This window comes from Thalia democratica, chromosome 1 (genome assembly GCF_965202585.1).
Source record: "Thalia democratica chromosome 1, ktThaDemo2.hap1.1, whole genome shotgun sequence".
In the NCBI taxonomy this organism is placed as follows: Eukaryota; Metazoa; Chordata; class Thaliacea; order Salpida; family Salpidae; genus Thalia; species Thalia democratica.
In genome coordinates, this window is record NC_139165.1 from 823,976 (window position 1) to 832,574 (window position 8,599).

Genomic DNA, 8,599 nt, shown 5'->3' on the forward strand with positions numbered 1-8,599 from the left:
AACTTTTTGAAATTATATTCATGAACATGTTTCTGCGCAGCAAAGTGTTTAATAATTTTTGTTTAAATAACTGTTTTAATAAAATTTAACTTTAGTCGATATTCTATTTAAAAATTATGTCTTATGATAAATACTTAATTAGTGCAAACATTTATAAACAAATTAAATTGTTATAGTTAATTTTTTTAAATGAGTTGTTTTAATTTTTAATAGCTCTTTGATATGAAAATAATAAAAAAACAAAAAATTGTAAAAAAAACTGAAAAAGTTTTCTAAGGAACTTTTATAATGAATTTAAATGTGATTAGCAGACTTAATTTATAACTTTGAAAAATAATACTTAATGATATCAATAAAATAAAATTAGTATAACAAGTTTAAATTATCATAATAAATATGTTTTTACTAACTTCATAAGTCTTAAAAAAAACTTATAATATGATATTATTATTAAATATTTTTTAGACTGTTATCACCATTAATCAAAAAAAAAATCATAGTTGTTAAATTTTAGGTACATTGATTTACTTTAACTGCTATTTTTTAATTTAAACCTAAACATTTTTTAAACACAATAAGAGTTATGGAATTTTAAATTTATACTTTTACGTACATGTCGTCATTGTGACCAACTTTTAGTTATTTATTCAATAAATTATAACTATATTATGTTGGGTATACTTTAAGTTGTAAGTAAACTACAATCTGTTGTAACTTGTTTAATTTTATAGCGTTTCAGAACAATTTACTTTTGTAAGTTTCAGTTATCCTACACTAATGTATTCATTATGTTAAAAATATATTTCAAATTCTGAAAACAAAAAAAAAAAGGTTTAATGCGTGATATGAATTCTTTGATACGTTTACCTAACTTAGTAACGATATTTAATAATGTTGGTATTCTATTTTATATAGAGTTAAATATGTTTTGATGTTTATTTAATATCATGAATGAATAGCCTTGCAAAAACTAAAAAAATTCTATCTAAAAAGTGTTAAAACATTTTATTTAAAGTTGATTTTTAATTACTCTGCTCATTAAACAAAACCTAATATTAAATTAACTACTTTTATATATTATTTGTACCAAATTTGATTTTGTAATACTAACATACATTTTAAATGAAATATATTTTTACATAACATAACATTTATGCTATTAGTAACTCTGATTACTTTATTATTCAATAAAATAAATAAACCATAAAATTATTTTTCTTTAAATAATTTGATTTTTTTTAATAAACAGTTTTGTCTTACTATTTGCTTCAAAACCTTTTGAATAATATATTTTTAGATTGATCAAGTTATATACAAAAACATTTAATGAGAAAAACATAAAATATTTTTTAAGAGTCGAAAATATCATATTTATAAAAAGTTAAATATTAGTCATACTCACGCTTTGCGGTCATCAGAAATAACTATTTTTTTCTAATGCGTTAACGTGTTATTACAAATATAAAGTTATATTTTTTATAATAATTGTTGAGATTTTAAAAATAGAGTCGCAAATATTTTAATACAACGTATTACCTTTAAAACTGATTTTTTTTTTATACCAAAGTTAGAATTTTATTTTAATTTCATAAAACTTTTAGAAAATATCAATGCATTTTCTAACTTTTTACTTAAATCAAAATATTCAGTTTTCAGTCTTACTAAATTAAAACAAGTGTAAACTTTTTTTGCTTAAAATAACTTATTAAACTTTTTTTTTTTTAATTCATTCTATTTGTTTAAACATCACAGAACTTTGCTTTATTTATAAAAACAAAATGAGCTTCTATTGACTTTACAGTTGACAATAGTATCTAAGGTTAGGTTTTTAACCCTTATTATTAAAAATTAAATAAATTATAATGTTAATTACTTAATGGAAATTATCGAGTTTTTTGAATTTAATGTTTAAAAACTTTTTACTTTTAACAGTAAAAGATGAAAAAAAAACAATATTTAAAATAAGCTAAAATATTAACGTCTAATGTTATATAAGTGTAATCTATACATAATTATTTATTTATGTTTTTGTTTTTATTTAGATGTAGTATAAAGTTTTCAACATTTTATATACGAAGTTGAACTAATCTTTTAAGTACAAGCGAAAACAAAAACACGCTACAAACCTGTTCAGTTATACATTTGTCTTGTAAGATAAACGTATTAATTACATCATAAAGTTGGATATCATAGGTATAACAAATCATACTAAAAAGTTTACACAAAAAACAGTTGCACAGAAAGTATGTTGGAATACAAAGATTTTAAACATATATAAAGCTAAGAATCTATTAAAAAACACATTAGACAAAATTTATAAACACAATACCATAAAAAATTTAAAAAAAACAAAAGAATAAGAGTTGTTAAAATTTAATATCCATACAGTGAATACTAACAGATTTTATTGTTCCAATTTTACTAATTAATGTTCAAAATTTTTGTTAAATTAAAAATAAAATTAGATATCATACTTTTTCTAAATGAATTAAGTTTTGTGTTAAAGAGTAAGTTCAAATTGTTGCTAACTGCTTTATAAATTACCAAACTTTTTCATAAAAGACCATTTTAGTTTAATAATTTTAACGGTTTTAACGGAGGATAAATTAGAATTTTATATTCAAAATGTTTAACAATTGTAGCCTGTCGTAACTTATTTTACAAAAAATGTCACATAATGATATTTCATTATTTATTTTAATTTAGGCTAGCATGACTACATTAATAAACTTATTACATAAGTTATCAGTATATATTTGATTTACCAAGGGTAGTTTAAAATAAAACTATAGATTATATTAGTGATTTTTTTTCACTAACAATCTTCTTAAATTAGTTGAATTTTAAACTCAGTTCGAATCTAGTTACAGAAAAATTAAAATTTCTCAATAATCTAAAAACATATGACTCTTTTATAAAAAAACGTAAAGTTATATTTATTTATGACTTTAAATTTCTCTTAGCGTTTCAAAAACTAAGAGTAACCTTAACTTTTTATTTGTAGCAGTTAGAAATAAATACAGACTTAACCTAAGTTATATATTTTTTAATTAACAAAATATATGATATGACTCACTAGTAAAATTTGTACAATCGTAAAAAGAAAGCTAACCTAAAACGTTTTAGCATTAGTGACGCGTACTATAAAGTAACTATGAAAGTGTTAAAGATGTTAAAAATAAATCTACTTACTTAATGATTTTAAAATTCGAGTAAGTTTAGATATTTATGTTAAACACTTTAAAAATTTAACGTGTTTAGTATATATACTTTGAAAACTATTTAAAAATCAATAAAGGTTTTAAAATAGTTAAATGAAACTTACATATATCTATAACGACTTTTATTTATTTAATTATGATTATTTAGATTTAGGATTTACGAAGCATTTGAAAAAAGTCGAAAACTTCATTTTAAATTGTTTTTTTAAACTTTTATACCCGTTAACCGATGTTTTTAACTTAAAAAAAATATTCACAGCAACTATATAAAATAGCTTAAAAAACAACTTTTAGTATGTTTTTTTTAAAGAAGTCTGTAATTTTTTTTAATTTTTTTACGTATAATTATTTTTTTCAAAGTTGTTTTATATAATTTTGAACTGGGTTTAGTTTTTATAATCTATAGTTTTGCGAGTACTTATTTTTTTGTAAAATAACTGCTCTACATGGCAAAAACTATGGCAACATTTTAATAAATTTATAGCTTATTTTGACAAAAATATTTCTATCTTTTTAATTTTTCAACTTATTTGAAAACTGTTACTTTTAAAACTTAAATGCATTGTTTTAGACATTTTTCCTAAAATAAATCCTATATTTTTTTATTTAACGGTAACTTTTTAAACTGAGTTTAATTTGCTTTGTTTATTTTGTTTATGTTCAAGACAGCTAAAGTTCGAAGTTGATATCTAAAAACTAAATAAAAATCCTACGTAAATGATTTTGACATTAGCTTGTTATCCAAAGTATAATACAAAATATTTTTTAATAATTTTTTAGTTTTTACTTTGTTCTGACTGTTTATGTAAAACCTTTTTGAAGTAAGCTTTGTCTTTTAAGTTTTCAAGTAAATTTTAGCTCATAACTGTGAATTTTAACTATATGAATAACAAAATTTAATAAAATTAGAAAAGTTAATATTTATTTCCATAGTTTGAAACTTATAGTGAATTTACTTTTTTAATCATATTGAAGATCTAAACACAAAAATAAACATTGACACAAAATATCAACAAACAAATCAATTGTTTTTGTTTATGAGTAGTGATTTTTGTTGTTTTGATTCTTGTTTAACTTTACAACTTTAAAAAATTTTATATGCTCTATTTTTAAAGGTAATATATTATTACCTAGCTTGTACTCAAGCAGTTAACGAGGCAAGAAGTTAACAAAATAAACAATTAGTTTTATGTAAGTTTAAGCAAGAAAAAACAATGCGTAACAAATCGTACATGGTAGTATTCAATGTTTGCTATTGGTTTTTATAGTAATTTTGAAAGCATTACACCACGATATATATTTATCTATTTAGATAAGTAATGCTAGTTTAGATATAAAAGGTGAAATAATTTTATGTCTGTTTAAAAGTTTTTTTATAGCTAACTTGTAATTATAACACAAACATATGTCGACAGAAACTAGGATTTTACGTAATTAAGTTAATTATTCTAACATTTACTATCAAATATGATACTTACTACCAAAACTGTTAGTGTTTTAATTTCTATAACCTTTAAATGTATACAAATTGAAGTCTTCCTGTTTTATTTCATAAACATTTGCAAAACGTTGAAGTTTAAAACTAATTAATAAACAAAACACAAAAACTGTCAGAAAATCTCCGGTAACAAAAATTAAAACATTGAATTTTGAAAAGAAGTTTTTACTTGAATACTTATGCTTTTGGGTCATTTTTAATTCGTAAAACAGACTAACCTTTTAAAATTAGTTAAATACATACTACAAAACTTTTCTACGAACTTGACTTTTAAGTTCAAATTAAGTGGTTTTGCTATTTATTTAAACAAAAAGGAATTTTAAAGAAGTTTATAAAATTTTAACAACTAAATTAATAACAGAAGAAAAAACTTTTCGAAAATGTGAAGAGACACTAACTTACATTTTTGCAGTTACTTAATTTTACTTATTAATTTTTTTTATTTAAAGGTATGTGATTTAAAATAAAACACATGTTATAATAATAATTGTACAACTTAAGATAACTTAGAAACATTTTTTTACAACATATTTTTATTGTATAAAAAATATCGTGAATTGTGTTTTTGCAGCTGATATTTTGCAAAATAGTTCAATTGCAGTCATTACATACTTTCTTTTTAATCTTTCGCAAGTTATCTCAATCGTTGCGTTGATAAGCATATTGTGACGTAATATGTACAAAATTACTGAAAATTTTATTATAATAGAATATATTAAAATAAAAAAGGAAGTATATAGAAACGCATCCTACCGCAATCTGTTATTTTTGTATCTCCAAAATGAGACAATTAGAAAAAAAAAACTATGTCATAATTTAATGTTTTTTAAGAAATAATATTTAAACTTTGTATTCTTCATATATTCAAAAAGTACTTTTAGTATTTACTACTTTACTGTGTTTAAAAGTTCTATAAAGTAATTTTTAAATATAAAATGTATACAAAAGTTAAAAGAAAAAAAACATTAAAATGCTTCTGAGATTTTTACTGATGTTTTAAGAAAAATTACATATTAAGTTATATTTTATAATTGTGTACATTTATTAGAATAATATTTCAAATTAACTTTTGCTTAACTATACAAACTTTATAGTTTGTGCAAGTTTTGAACTTTTTTATCATTTACTTTCATATGCAATTTTGTTTGCAAACTAAATAGAATCACCTATTTTAATCAATAACCATTTTTCAAACTTATAAACAAAACACAAACTACTACAGTAATCTTCCTTTATTCACCAACATATCTTTCTGTGAGTCAACGATGCAACACACTTCAACTGGGTTCTGTAAAAAAATAATTACTGTAATGAGAGAATAGAAGCATAGAATAAAGTAGGTGTATACATGTTTTTATTAAAATAAGATATTTTCTACAGATAATAGTTATTAATAGGTGAAATACTTAATATTAAATCAGACCGCTATAAAACTGTATAATATTTGTGATTATTAAGTCTAAAATAAGTAAAGTAAGATAATTTCACAACATAACATAATAGAAAAAAAACAACTCACTTTAACGGGAAAGATAACTAATTCAAATTTTATTGTTATTAACTAATGAAAAATACATTCGTTACAACTAATAATTACGTCACAATGTAAATGAGGTTTTTTAAACTATTTAATTTGTATTGTAAAGAATATCACTTTAGTTTTTATGTAATCAATTTTGAACAAAAAATAAAACATTAACCATTAGTTGTAAATCAATAAAATTTAATAAAACTTAACGACGCTGAAGGCAATAAAAGTCACAGAAACTCGATGTAACATGTAAATTTTATATTGAATGTTTGTAATGATTGAATCAAAGTTATATAGAATTAGGAAGCAGATTTAGTTTAAATGTAAAAATCAAAAATGAAATAATTAAACTTTGAGAAAAACAAAACACAAAAAAAAAACAAAGTTGTTATTGGGCTTACAATGTACTGACCGATAATTAATTTACAGCGACATACATAAAATCATAATGACCTAAATAGAATATATATTGTATTTTATAATTAATAAAATAAAATAATTAACTTGTAAAGTAGGAGTCGGCTGTTTAATTTAAATATCCCATACAGATATTTTAAATATTTAATAAGTAAATTGTGTTATATATGAAATTTAAAACATTTAAAACAACAACAAAATTTAAAACATATGCTAAGTATAAACCTGCAGTAAAAAACCTACTAGCTCTCTTGGGCGTAGTAGGTAAAAAAACACGGTTTATCTGTGATTTGAATACAGGCTTCCAATTATACTTTGAACTTAACATATAAAGATGTGAAGAATTATAGTCGGAGGGTAAAGTGAATATTCGAAATTTCAGAGAATAGAAAGTGACTTGTGTGAAATATATATAAATAATAAATGAATAAAACTATATGTTACTTAGGATATATAATTATATTAATATATGTTAAGTGAATGTGTGTGTGTATGTGGAAGGTAATTGAAAAGTATGAAAGGTGAGAAGGCGTCAAGGTATTATTTGAAGAAGAACCGTCGGATGTATGCACAGTTGTTTGATATATCACGTCTTTTATTTAGTAATTGTTTACTATCTTCTGCTAGAATTGCCATTCGTTAAAGGTTGCATATTTGGCAGATCTTGCTCGCGCTACTGATGTTATTGTTGGCATGGTGGATAAAATTCATGCAAATTAGTTTTTAAAAATTATGATCAAAATATTTTTCTAAATATGCAAATAATTAAAGAAACTAGATTGCATGAAACAAACATGTTTCTTCGAGATAACTACTTAACTTAAAATAAAGTATAGGAAAGAAAAAAACGAAGTAAGTTTTGTTTTTTACTTTTACATGTTGATATCACAGCCTAATAGTTCTCTTGTTTATCAGCAACATTAAATAAAATAGACATCTGTAGATTATAAAAATGTAATAGTTCAATAAACAATATTATTCAGTTAAATAACAACATCAAATAAAATACACACGTTTGCATATTACAGAAATATAAAAAAACAATAAACAGCACTATTTAGTATAATAACAACATCAATCAAAAAACACATCTGAATTATATAGAAATATAAAAGTTCAATGCATAATAATAAAGCTTTCAGTTTAACAACTTGTGATATCACATGCTTTGCTCAGTATAAGTATGTTTGTTCATAAGAAACATAATTTAGTTTGTATTTTTCAGAAAGTAAACATACTGCTCTAAAATTTTTAAATAGTTATTGTATGAGCTAATATGCTTATAAAAGATTTTTATATTACAATTTAGGCAAGTTAATGCTTAGAAGAGTGGATAATGTATAGTTTTGTAGAGATACATACTTAAAAGTAAAACGTTGTATTTCAGTTTAAATATAATTTTTAAACATATACAATTTTACAAGATATAGGTTAAAACTGTTTTAACTTTTAAACAAAATTAATAGTAAGCTACTTCATAAAAATGTCATAAACAATTACTGATTATATTTCACGCCTTTTAAAGTTTTTAATTTTATAACAGAGAATAAATTTTTATACTTTTAGCAATATATATAACCTTTACATTTATCGACAGTAGTTATTAATAATAAGTTTTTAAAACTAATATAAAACAATCATTAACTAATAATAAAAACATTGTAAACAACCTTAATATTTAATTGAGAGGACAAAAGTGCACGAGTTCATAAAATTACACAAAGACACTTTTGCACGAAGGGTCACTTTTGCACGAAGAACTTTTGCACAAACAGACATTTTTGCCCGTGTTTAACTTTTTTAATTTTACAAATATTTTTATTAATTTTGTTTTCTTTAATTCATCCTAAACTTTTTTTTACTAAAGCTCTTTTCTCAAACCGTTACCCTCGGACGGTAACTATTTTTTTTTCTTTTTTTACTATCACAGTT